The sequence below is a fragment of the Perca fluviatilis genome, chromosome 2 (genome assembly GCF_010015445.1).
Source record: "Perca fluviatilis chromosome 2, GENO_Pfluv_1.0, whole genome shotgun sequence".
Lineage (NCBI taxonomy): Eukaryota > Metazoa > Chordata > Actinopteri > Perciformes > Percidae > Perca > Perca fluviatilis.
In genome coordinates this window covers 1581726-1594973 of record NC_053113.1, presented here as the reverse complement: position 1 = coordinate 1594973, position 13248 = coordinate 1581726, and the positions used below count along the sequence as shown (strand labels likewise).

Genomic DNA, 13248 nt, shown 5'->3' with positions numbered 1-13248 from the left:
GACTTGAACAGTTAATGTGTTTAAACTGCGTCTGTGCCGCCGCCATCTTGGGACAGACAACTGATCTTAAAGACTCAGAAAAAGATAGTTGTACTGCTTTTGGATGTTCATGTGAAAGAAATGCTAAACTAAGCAACATGGAATAACATTTCACGGATGAAAAATGTGTTTTACAATATTATACTATTACTAAAGTGTTGAATTTAATATCACAAAAGGTAACATTAATCCTTCTTTTAAGCTAACAGTAAGTTAAGTGACTGTACTGATACTGAATTGAGTTAATGCTAGCTTGTGTCAGGTTATGAATGTCTTATTTGAGTGATTATTAATATCTCAGTAAGATGCTGAAAACGATGTCATTCCCCATAGACCCCCATGTGTAAAAATCCAGACTTTACATCAGAAATATATAAATGTTTACAGCCTGGTACAAAAAAACAGTTTTGGTCTATGAAGTTAATTTCACACTTCATAACAACTGTTTCTATAACTCACCTGTTTAAATTGTATCAAGGCTTAAATCAGCAGACTGTCACGTATCCTGTATTATAAATACATGTCTGGCATTTGTAGTAAACCGCTTCAAAATAAGTTGGAAATTCAAATTATAATTCATATATACAGTACAGGCAAAAATTTGGACACACCTTCTCATTCAATGCGTTTTATTTATTTTCATGACTATTTACATTGTAGATTCTCACTGAAGGCATCAAAACTATGAATGAACACATATGGAATTATGTACTTAACAAAAAAGTGTGAAATAACTGAAAACATGTCATATTTTAGATATATATATATATATATATATAGATATAGCCACCCTTTGCTCTTTGGATAGCGCTGAAAACCCTTGGTGTTCTCTCAATGAGCTTCATGAGGTAGTCACCCGAAATGGTTTTCACTTCACAGGTGTGCTTTGTCAGGGTTAATTAGTGGAAGTTGTTCCCTTATTAATGGGGTTGGGACCATCAGTTGTGTTGTGCAGAAGTCAAGTTGATACACAGCCTACAGCCCTATTGGACAACTGTTAGAATTCGTATTATGGCAAGAACCAATCAGCTAAGTAAAGAGAAACGAGTGGCCATTATTACTTTAACAAATGAAGGTCAGTCAGTCCGAAAAATTGCAAAAACTTTGAATGTGTGCCCAAGTGCAGTCGCAAAAAACATCAAGCGCTACAACGAAACTGGCTACCATGAGGACTGCCCCAGGAAAGGAAGACCAAGAGTCACCTGCTGAGGATAAGTTCATCCGAGTCACCAGCCTCAGAAACCACAAGTTAACAGCAGCTCAGATTAGAGACCAGATGAATGCCACACAGAGTTCTAGCAGCAGACACATCTCTAGAACAACTGTTAAGAGGAGACTGCACGAATCAGGCCTTCATGGTCAAGGAGCTGCTAGGAAACCACTGCTAAGGAGAGGCAACAAGCAGAAGAGATTTGTTTGGGCCAAGAAACACAAGGAATGGACATTAGACCAGTGGAAATCTGTGCTTTGGTCTGATGATTTGAGATCTTTGGTTCCAACCACCGTGTCTTTGTGCGACGGAGAAAAGGTGAACAGATGGATTCTACATGCCTGGTTCCCACCGTGAAGCATGGAGGAGGAGGTGTGATGGTGTGGGGGTGCTTTGCTGGTGACACTGTTGGGGATTCATTCAAAATTGAAGGCATACTGAACCAGGACGGCTACCACAGCATCCTGCAGCGACATGCCATCCCATCCGGTTTGCATTTAGTTGGACCATCATTTATTTTTCAACAGGACAATGACCCCAAACACACCTCCAGGCTGTGTAAGGGCTATTTGACCAAGAAGGAGAGTGATGGAGTGCTGTGCCAGATGATCTGGCCTCCACAGTCACCGGACCTGAACCCAATCAAGATGGTTTGGGGTGAGCTGGACCGCAGAGTGAAGGCAAAAGGGCCAACAAGTGCTAAGCATCTCTGGGAACTCCTTCAAGACTGTTGGAAAACCATTTCAGGTGACTACCTCTTGAAGCAAAGCAGTAATCATTGCAAAGGGTGGCTACTTTGAAGAGTCTAAAATATAAGACATGTTTTCAGTTATTTCACACTTTATTGTTAAGTACATAATTCCATATGTGTTCATTCATAGTTTTGATGCCTTCAGTGAGAATCTACAATGTAAATAGTCATGAAAATAAAGAAACACATTGAATGATAAGGTGTGTCCAAACTTTTGGCCTGTACTGTATGTACTATATATATATATATATATATATATGGTATCCCAGAGGCTTCTTCAGTGGATTAGACACATGAGAACAGCTGGTTGTATTCGGGGGAAGTTTGCGAGCTTTTGGCTAATTCTGGGATTTTTAACCCATGTATAATCATTTGTTTTATTAATTTGATCTGTCATCTTTTTAAATAAACTGAATTTAATTGAACTTAAACATTTAGCTTCTGCTTATTTTACAGGTTTATTCTTTTTTATGACACTTATGACATCATACTTCAGTTAATCACAAACATGAAGGAAGGGTAAAAACTAATCTGAAAAGTAACTAGAAAATGCATTTCCTGCAGAAAATGCTTGTGAACGCTGAAAAGCTAAATTGCTGAAGTTTTACTAGATTGCTGGCTTTAATGCGAAAGAATGGGAAGCAGTAAGAATAGTTGGAAAAGTTGGAATAGTATTAATTAGTTTACATTTCTTTAACATGTTAAATAACACCAAACATGTATGATACTAAAGTGGAATATTTAAAGGTTTTCTGAAAAGCTGTCACTACACTGAATTGCAGAATTGCAATGTGAAGAAGGTGAATTTGTGCAAAAAATTAGCAAAAGTGGAAACTGTTCTAATTAATATGAATGTCTTTAAAATATTTATTACTAACATTGTATGAAATATCTGCGCCACTGAACTCTATTAATCTGCGCTCGTTGCTGAGCAACAGTCTGCTCCGTTAGTGTCTCCTCTGTAGTTCGGTGGGCTCGGTGAGATTCGGGGCTGAAGTTGTAACATTGTTGCATTTTTCATTTGGTTCGGTTTGCGTCACACTGCACTTTATCAAACGCAGCAAACAGTGGAATCACACGTCACGTGGTGGAAGCAGTCGCTTGTTGATTGGACAGAATATCAGAGGGAAACTCTCTGAAATAATGAAGCTCCACTACATTTCTACCGTGTTGGCTTTTCTGGTTCTGCTTTAGTGTTTCTAATATTTTAGAGGAAGGTGAACAATGGGAGCAGCTGACAGTGTTGGCTCTATCATTAAATGTCTTTAGTTGTGTTAAAGAGGAGTTGGAGCAGAGTGTCTGTTAAAACCTAGGCCACTGTTTGGAGGGAACTGGAATCTTACTGGAAGCTGACTCGCTAGAATAAATAAATGCATTTTAACGCTGTAAATTGAAAAAAAGAGTTTCAGGCATTCATATTTTTTGGGGGAACTAACCTGCACACGCATTACATATGGATCTGAAAGTTCTCATCCCTTAAACCAGATATTTAAGTCTGTAAACTGTGTGAAAGTTTGAAACCGCAGGCTAGTTTTTGGTCCACTTCCTGTGTTTGTGTCAGATCCCGTTCTCACCTAGTCTGGCTATCACCAGACCAAGCTCAATCTTTTCAGATTGAACAGGGTGAAATCAAATCCCCGTCAGATGGGGCTGGGTTTACCCAGTCTAGTTCTCACCTGAAGGGAACCCAACTCTAGTTCACTTGGAAGAGAACCTGTTGGTCTCTTTCATACTTTTGCTCAACTTGTTCATCAGTGTTGTTCATGAACGCGCTAAAAGAGCCTGTTCATTAAACCTTTTCAGACTGAAGGCTTTAAACATCTATCATTTTAATCTTGTTGCACACCATAATAAGACTTGTGCCTAAAATAGAAAATATATCATCTTTCAGAACCCTGAAGGCTCCATAATTTCACACTCTGAAATGTACACAGTGAGGACTTTTACTTTGAATACTTCAAGTTAGTGCTAATTAAGTATGTAGCCTACTTTGACTTTAATCTTTAGTTTAGTTTGGTCACTTTTTATTTCACTTTTATTCTGCTCAACCTGAGGCAGATTATTTTGATGATTAAGACATGAACATGTGTCTTGTTTACTCGCTCTCATCTTCTCTTCAGAAACAACCGTTCAAACACAAGCTAGGAGCTACGATCACTTTTTGGCAAGAGTGGGAATTGCATTTTATGGATGTATTGCTTCTTAAAGAATGTATTTAAACTGGTTAAGTTCTTGTGGGCTATAATCTGTCAGATATAATTGAAATCCAGTATTTTTGAGGCAGAATCAACCTTTCAGTGTAAAGGTAGGGGCTGCGATCACTTTTTGGCAGAACAGCAGAAGCGCGTGTCCCCCCCTCCCGCTCCAGCTGACTGATGGACAGACAGGTGCTGCTGTCGGTTCACTTTCCTTCTTCAGTTGTCGGATGGAAAGTTGGAGATGTTTCCAATCAGCAGAAATCAGCTGGGACAGCCAACCAACACACACACTGGGAGTCCAACCACTTTAATTAATGTTGACTTTGTGAATATTATATCTGAACTTTTAGCTTCAGTCTTCATCACAGACTCCAGCAGTTTTGGACAGTACCGAAGCCAAGTGAATGTAAAATCAATCTGAGCATCACAACTAACTGTTTTAGACACAGATATGGTCATAATAATGCTCCAAAATGCTGTTTAATCATGCACAGGAAAAGAAAAGGTGCCATAATGAAATGAATAGACACTTTATGATCCATTTCTGTGTGAAAGGGCCACACACACCTCTGGTAAAAATCTAAATAGAAGCCTGTCCTGTTTCTACCTTGTAGATTGTGTTGGGGACCGAGAGTCTGGTTAAACCCGATTTTAACCAAAAGGCCTCCGATTAAACTGATCTCTGGATACAAGACACATATGTGCTCAGAGACAAGGGGACATGTGGCCAAGACAAAGGAATTGGCCTGTATGTAAACTTCAAAGCCTGGTTAATTCACACCTCTATGTGAAAATGCCAGCCAGAAGGGAAACGCCTCACAACTGGCAGGAAGTCAAAGGACTACAGAACTGTAGTTTTTCACCCTGTCAAGAGTTTCGAGTCTTCCTATTGGTTCAGCGGGACCATAAAAACAGCAGGGGGCCTTAACCTATAAATAACCTGACCCTACGAAAATCTTCGTCTTCCATTGCAACTCCGTTTCCTGAGGGGAGCGCGCGAGCGCCTGTGCTGAAACTTTCACTTTCTGGAGAAAGTGGATTTTATTTCGGTGGATCCTTGAAAAACGCACCAGAGTTTTTCATAACTGCAGTGAGAAGGAAACAACGTTTCTTCTCAAAGTTGACCAAACTTCCCACCTCGCTGCCTGCTTTTTGGAGGGAAGTTTCTCAGTGCTCTGACGAGAGCCTGAGCATTTGTGCCGTTTCATTTCTGTGGAATCTATGGACAGGAATAAATGGACTGAACACACCCGTAAAAAGGCGGACGTCTGGGCAGAGATAAGTAGTGTGTTTATTAATGAGCAAAGAGTTCGCTACTTGTTTGCCATTAATGTGATCTGATTTAATCATGTATTGATCCATATGTGATTATTAATCTGTTCTGTGAATGTATAACTTGATCATTATACCGTTTGATTCATGTGTTAAAGTAGCTGGGTTAAAACCGTAATTGCTATCTGCTCCTCACTCCTTTCACGGAGTTTTTAATTACTGTCGGCGAGAAACTCGCGAAAATCAGCTGTTAGCTACTGGAGTGGTTATAGTGACGTTTTCCTCAGCAAAACCAAAAGTCTTAGAGTCTGTTCTAACTACACGTTAGCCCAGACCTGAGTGGCTGAGGGGAACTGGGTCATTATCGATAATTCAGATCAGAGTGCTTTTCTTTTCTTTCCTTCTTTTGTTCTGCTCCTCTTACTAACACACACACACACACACACACACACACGGACACAAGCTAGCATTAGCTCTCGAGCTAACGCTGCTAGTTTTAACCACGTGGGATATGCTTACGTTGGTATAGAGCTAACACACTAGCTACCATATCGGCTAAGCGTGGCGTGTCGCTAACAACCCGCTGGTTCTTCAGCTCCTCCCCGCACGCAAGCACCACTACCGCCCTCGTGAGGCTAAGTAGTTTGGGCAGCTCACAGGAGCAGCCAGTTTGGTTTTTGAGTTAGGAATACATTTTGACACCGCCCCTCCTCCTTCGCTCACACACACACACAAACACACACACACGGACACACACACACACACACACACACACACACACACACACACACACACACACGGACACAAACGTGTCCATGCTGTTTTGTTTTTGCTTTGTTTTTGGTTGTGATATTATAAAAAGGTATAGGAGTTTATTATTGAAGAATTATTGTTTAGCTACTGATAATTGTGAAGTTAATAAATCTTATTATGCTTAATTAGCAGTTGCTTGTGATTATTTGTGTTCTGGTTGTGACAACTGCTGGTCAAACAGGTCCGTTGCTCGAATCAACCCCTTCCTTTAAATCCTTTAAAGGGATTTACACAGAAATGAGACTGACCCACAGGTTGATTATTGGTCCCTGACTAGCAGGGTGGTGCCCCGTTTTTGATTGTTTGTCGATTTGATAAAGTTATTAATAACCATATTCATAACTTTATTAATATTGATAAAACATCTTTGATAATTTGCCAATGATCAAACCTGTACCCTAAGGAACCCAACAATTGGATCTGTGCGGAGCATATGCACCACTACGCTGCTCTCTGCCCGCTGTCTCCAGTCTGATGGTTATGGTGGAAGCGTAGTGTTGGAACATCAGCTCCACTTACGTTACGCATACAATGTAGCTGGCCAGTAGAGTTCAAATACTTCTATTTTAGGTATATAATATATGGTCTATTGTTGAAGCATCATTAATCACATTTTGTCCCCACCGGACATAAAACTAATTCAGCAGAGACAGGGACATGTAGACCAGAAAGGGGGCAATCCCACGCACCCCCCTTTGATTTCCTTCCAACTAGAATATACAGTGCCTTGCAAAAGTATTCGGCCCCCTTGAACGTTTCGACCTTTTGCCACATTTCAGGCCTCAAACATAAAGATATAAAACTGTAATTTTTTGTGAAGAATCAACAACAAGTGGGTCCCAATTATGAAGTGGAACGAAATTCATTGGCTATTTCAAACGTTTTTAACAAATAAAAAACTGAAAAAGTGGGCGTGCAAAATTATTCAGCCCCTTTACTTTCAGTGCAGCAAACTCTCTCCAGAAGTTCAGTGAGGATCTCTGAATGATCAATGTTGACCTAAATGACTAATGATGATAAATAGAATCTAGCTGTGTGTAATCAAGTCTCCGTATAAATGCACCTGCTCTGTGATAGTCTCAGAGGTCCGTGTAAAGCGCATAGAGCATCATGAAGAACAAGGAACACACCAGGCAGGTCCGAGATACTGTTGTGGAGAAGTTTAAAGCCGGATTTGGATACAAAAAGATTTCCCAAGCTTTAAACATCCCAAGGAGCACTGTGCAAGCGATAATATTGAAATGGAAGGAGTATCAGACCACTACAAATCTACGAAGACACGGCCGTCCCTCTAAACTTTCAGCTCATACAATGAGAAGACTGATCAGAGATGCAGCCAAGAGGCCCATGATCACTCTGGATGAACTGCAGAGATCTACAGCTGAGGTGGTAGACTTTGTCCATAGGACAACAATCAGTCGTATACTGCACAAATCTGGCCTTTATGGAAGAGTGGCAAGAAGAAAGCCATTTCTTAAAGATATCCATAAAAAGTGTCGTTTAAAGTTTGCCAAAAGCCACCTGGGAGACACACCAAACATGTGGAAGAAGGTGCTCTGGTCAGATGAAACCAAAATCGAACTTTTTGGCAACAATGCAAAACGTTATGTTTGGTGTAAAAGCAACACAGCTCATCACCCTGAACACACCATCCCCACTGTCAAACATGGTGGTGGCAGCATCATGGTTTGGGCCTGCTTTTCTTCAGCAGGGACAGGGAAGATGGTTAAAATTGATGGGAAGATGGATGGAGCCAAATACAGGACCATTCTGGAAGAAAACCTGATGGAGTCTGCAAAAGACCTGAGACTGGGACGGAGATTTGTCTTCCAACAAGACAATGATCCAAAACATAAAGCAAAATCTACAATGGAATGGTTCACAAATAAACATATCCAGGTGTTAGAATGGCCAAGTCAAAGTCCAGACCTGAATCCAATCGAGAATCTGTGGAAAGAACTGAAAACTGTTGTTCACAAACGCTCTCCATCCAACCTCACTGAGCTCGAGCTGTTTTGCAAGGAGGAATGGGCAAAAATGTCAGTCTCTCGATGTGCAAAACTGATAGAGACATACCCCAAGCGACTTACAGCTGTAATCGCAGCAAAAGGTGGCGCGCTACAAAGTATTAACTAAAGGGGGCTGAATAATTTTGCACGCCCCAATATTTCAGTTTTTTATTTGTTTAAAAGGTTTGAAATATCCAATAAATTTCGTTCCACTTCATGATTGTGTCCCACTTGTTGTTGATTCTTCACAAAAAATTACAGTTTTATATCTTTATGTTTGAGGCCTGAAATGTGGCAAAAGGTCGAAAAGTTCAAGGGGGCCGAATACTTTCGCAAGGCACTGTAAAGTGCAGCTTCCAGCATGAAGCGTATCCCACAATCCACTGCAACATGAGGTCACACAGGTCGGACGCCGCCTGTGCTCTAGTGACCCGTCGACAAATGTGAGTAGATATTTAAATGTATTTTTAACGTTGTTGCTTTTGCTGTGTTGATTTGCGAGCTGCAGTCAGGAGAAAGATGCTTTTATTGTTTTAATTTGGAGATTTTCTTCTCACCCAAGAGTGAGGGAGCGGTACATGTAAAGGTAAATGTCAGACAAAAACAAGCTGTGTAAAAAAAGTATTAAGGTAGTAAATATTAACAGGTAAATGTACTTAAAGTATCAAAGTAATATGTGACACGGAGGCCACTTGGAGAGATAGCTGCTGCTGTACCAGTTGCTGATCTTTATCTCATTAGATGGTCAGTTAGCTCCATCTAGTGGACAGATAGTAGAAGTCCATCATCTGATGGGGGACTTCTCTGACACTGACTGGGTGTGTGGACAGGTTGGACTGGTTCTGACGTCTCTCTGACTCTGAAGCTATGAACTGTGACGGCGTCTTCAGATCAAATGCACATGGACACCAGGACTGACGAGGGCCAATGAGCAGCTTCTTCTCTCCCAGTGTTTCCTCGACACATGAAGGAGGAAAGTGTCTGGAAAGGGACCTGAAGAGACTTCAGCAGGTGAGAATCTGACCAGAGGAATCTGGAAATGGTTGATGAACAGAATCACTTTGATTCAATCTGTTTGACTGGACAGAAGAAATGTTTCTTTCTGGGTTGTTCTTCAGATTTTTATAGATAGACTATGATTCTAATGAGTGTCCATCTGAGTTAAAGGAGAGTGGTTTGAGAATGATTAGCATGTATTACTGTTGGTAGTTCTCAGGTCTAAACAACAGAAGAATGTTCTCTGAGTTCACATCAGTGAAAAACAGGGAGGGTCCAAACTGGTCGTACAGCTTTGATCCAGAACCCAGTTGTACTTTGACAGTGAGTTGTTTGTACTTTTACTGCATGACAGAATTACCATAAGATCATTCTGTACTGCAGTAAAAGTACCATCAAATGACATATTAGTACAACTTGAAGTTATGCCTTGAAATTGTTACTGTGGTAAAAGCAAAAAAGTATTATCAGCTAAATGTACTTAAAGTATCAAAGTAAAATGACTGAGTGCAGTAAAATGTCGCCAATTTTTGCATGTAAAGTTGTTTGTATGTCCTAAAAAGCCATAAAAAGCAACAGTTTGATTGTCTTCTGAGTTCATGTCATCAGTGAAGAATGCTGTGAACTTTTTTGTCTGTTTTTTAACTCTTAAAACTCTGTGTTACGTGCTCAAATACAGCCATCTTCCAACACTGAGACTGACCTGGTATTATTGAAGACCCTTTAGCACAGTCCATGTCTCAACTGTCCCAGACTGCACCAGTCTTTATAACTCTTTTTCTAGATGGACCAGAGCCAGCCCAGGGTGGAAGGGGACTTAGGGGCCCTCTGCCGTCAAGAGCCCTAAAGGAAGAGAAAATGTGAACTATTAATTAGGGACCTAACACCGAATGGTGCGAGCACCCTTTTATTTTTGTAGAGATTATTATTTGTAAAGCTTGGGATGCTTGAAAAACTCAAGAAAAATAAAGATAAAGTTCCTTTTATGTTCAAAATTTGATGGGATCATTGCTATCATCTCCTGTCACCCAGCAGGAGTCAGCCATCTTGGATTTTGTGCACGTTTTTCCATTGTACAAACACATGTTGGAGTCACTAAACTAATTATCATGATAATAAGTAATTTGCTACTACAGTGAACTATGGAACAGTTTATTGAAGACTCCAGCCTCGAGGACTGGAAGGTGATTGGCTCCGGAGGTTTCGGACAAATCTACAAAGCCAGGCATCGTCAGTGGGCCTGTGACGTGGCCATTAAACTGCTTCGTCATGACGATGGGTGAGTGCTTACAAAGAGTTTTCTGTTTGTAATTACATTAAGTTGTGTGAATCACTTATAATGCAAACAAACACACACAGGACCAATGCATCTTTGCTGCGTGAGATCAAGAGGATGCAAGAAGAAGTTATTCGTGTCCTAGGCGTCTTCAAGGGTCTACCGCCAAACACCAAGTCTGGCTTTTCAGCACAGCTTGGTGTGGTCATGGAGCTCATGGAGAGAGGATCACTGGCCTCCCTACAGGTAACCAGGGGTGGAAGAACCACTCATCTTTTACTTAGAGGTACTCGATTAAAAAGTACTCTGCTTCAAGTAAAAGTTTTGAATTTAAGATTTAAAAAAAGAACAAAAGTGATGATTGACTAAATTGAAATTTGAATATTGTCATTCCAAAAGAAAATCAAATGTAAATGTTGGAATTATGCAGTTTTTATGTTCAAATTGTTTATATTGAAGGAAAAGAAACAACCTAAAATATAACAGATGATTCCAAACTTTGAAATGGTGGTGTATACAAAGCAGAAGTTGTATTTATTGCTCACTAACTCTAATTTTTTGGAGACTACATAAAGGCTGAAAGACATATACTTTAACCCTGAAAGATACTGTATATATATACTTTGTCTTCCATAATTACAGGAAATGTTACAAACTAAAGGTACGTAATAGTCCAGAAGTTGTTTTCATTATTTTTATTAGATGTCTTCTCTTGCCATGAACCTACATTATCTAGACATACTAATGACTGTGGTGTTCCCTTTGCTTCCATCTCCTAGCCTGACAAGCCAGACCCACATCCAGATGTTGGGTCTGGGAACTCACCATTGGCTGGGCTCAATCCAAGGGGCGGGGTAAAGGATTGTCTTTCAAATTCCCTCTGCACGTAATAGGATAGCACTACAACCAGGCAGAGCAACGAAGAAGGTAGCGGAGCTAGTTGATAGATTAAACTTTTGCCGTATCCGGTCCGAACACATCTTCCTTTTTTAAGAATGACTTCAGTGCCGTTCTTGGTTCTTTTCTCAAAGAAAAGCTGAACTCCAAGTCTTCCAGAAGACCGCTGTTCCCAGCAGCAGGAGCAATAAGCCCCACCCACCGACTCTATACACAATGTGATTGGCCTGACCAGAGTTTGGTTTTTCCAGCTCGCAAGCCAACGGAGAGTGCCTAGACCCCCCTGGCTGCAAAATAAATTTGCTGCCGCTAGGGTGGTCTAGGTTTCTAGGCTATCACCTCCATTACTTTGTGAAAAACAGTAAGTGTGCAGTTTTACTATAGTAAAGAAAGTGTTTTTCACATTTTCACAGCTGTGTATGTAAGCTCAGACATCTAACCTGGACATATTGGTATCTTTGCTCTTTTACATGTTAGGGGTGTGAATATTTAATCTCACGATTTGATTACGATAATCCTTTCAACGTTTCAAATCGATTCAATATCCCGATGCATCACGATGTGTCACCTCCTCAGTATTATTATTACATATTGATAAACATGGTTTTCATCCACACACTCAAGCAGTCAGATATATATGAACACCAATTTTATTGTATGTGCTCTTAAAAAGGTCACTTCCTGAATATAGCAGAGTTTAAACACAGCAGACAAAAACTAAAAAAGCAGCGACCAGAAAATCAACAAGCAACATGAGTCGGCAATAATGGATTATGGTCTGTCGCTGCATCGATGCAGAATCATCTAGGTCCTCATCGCGCTGCATCGATGCAATGATTAACTTCACCACTCCTATTACCTGTTGACTGTTTCTCTCAAACGGTACAATGCATAACGGTTTCATTCTTATTTGGTGTTTCTTTATTTCCAATTAGCAATCGAAAACCACTGTAAATAATCCTGAATTCAATATAGTCCAAAATAATTGATTATGATTTTTTTCCATAATCAAACAGCCCTAGTGTTTTAGGACCTCTCGTGGTTTTCATGATTTTTTTTCATGAAAATTTAATTTGACAGCTGACTCCTGTAGTGGATGTTTCCTTTGCAGCAGGGGAGAAGTTTTCAAAGTTTAGTAAAGTGAAACAAATAAGACAGTCTGAGACTAAAACCAAGTTGGGTTTTTGTATTTTATTAAAAATATATTTGCAAATAGGAGCAACATGATTTCACAAAAGGCCGCAGCCCAGTGTGGAGTCAGTTTCTCAAATGAGTGAACAAGAACACCAGGCTTACATGCATCTTCAGAGTGACAACACACGCACTTGGATTATTATGACGCTACAATTTTGACAGGCAGTCTGATACACATGAAGACAATCAGAGAAATACAAGAGACATCTTGGAGCCATCTCACCTCCTCCTCCCTGTACGACTGTCATCCCCCCAGTTACATCTTAACTGGCATGGGAAAACTAGAGATGACCTTGTATCTGTTCAGACAAACAGTGCTTACATTATGTTCCACACTGGATGTCTCACAAATTTAGAATCAAAATCTACATGTGGGAATGAGATAAACTCTTTCAGCATTTGTGAGAGAATTAAAGTACAAATAAAACACAAAAAATATAAGGAATTATGCTTGAATGTAATTTTCCCATTACACTCCTGCCACATTCCATAAAACTGTATAAAAATGCACAGCTGTGTGTGAGATCACTCTCTCATTGCCTCACACATTGCAGTATTGCTCTATTGTGCTACTTACACACTGGTTACTTTAT

The 13248-nt window shown here is 40.1% G+C and overlaps 1 protein-coding gene across 1 annotated transcript in view; it reads left to right on the top strand.

Annotated features, from left to right (window-relative positions):
* Positions 1 to 8978: 8978 nt before the first annotated feature.
* Positions 8979 to 13248, top strand: part of LOC120544624 (NLR family CARD domain-containing protein 3-like) — an 83749-nt gene continuing 79479 nt past the window's right edge. Inside the window, exon 1 of the mRNA XM_039778521.1 lies at positions 8979 to 9303. The gene's annotated coding sequence lies outside the window, so the exon portion shown is untranslated. The remainder of the gene's footprint in view (positions 9304 to 13248) is intronic.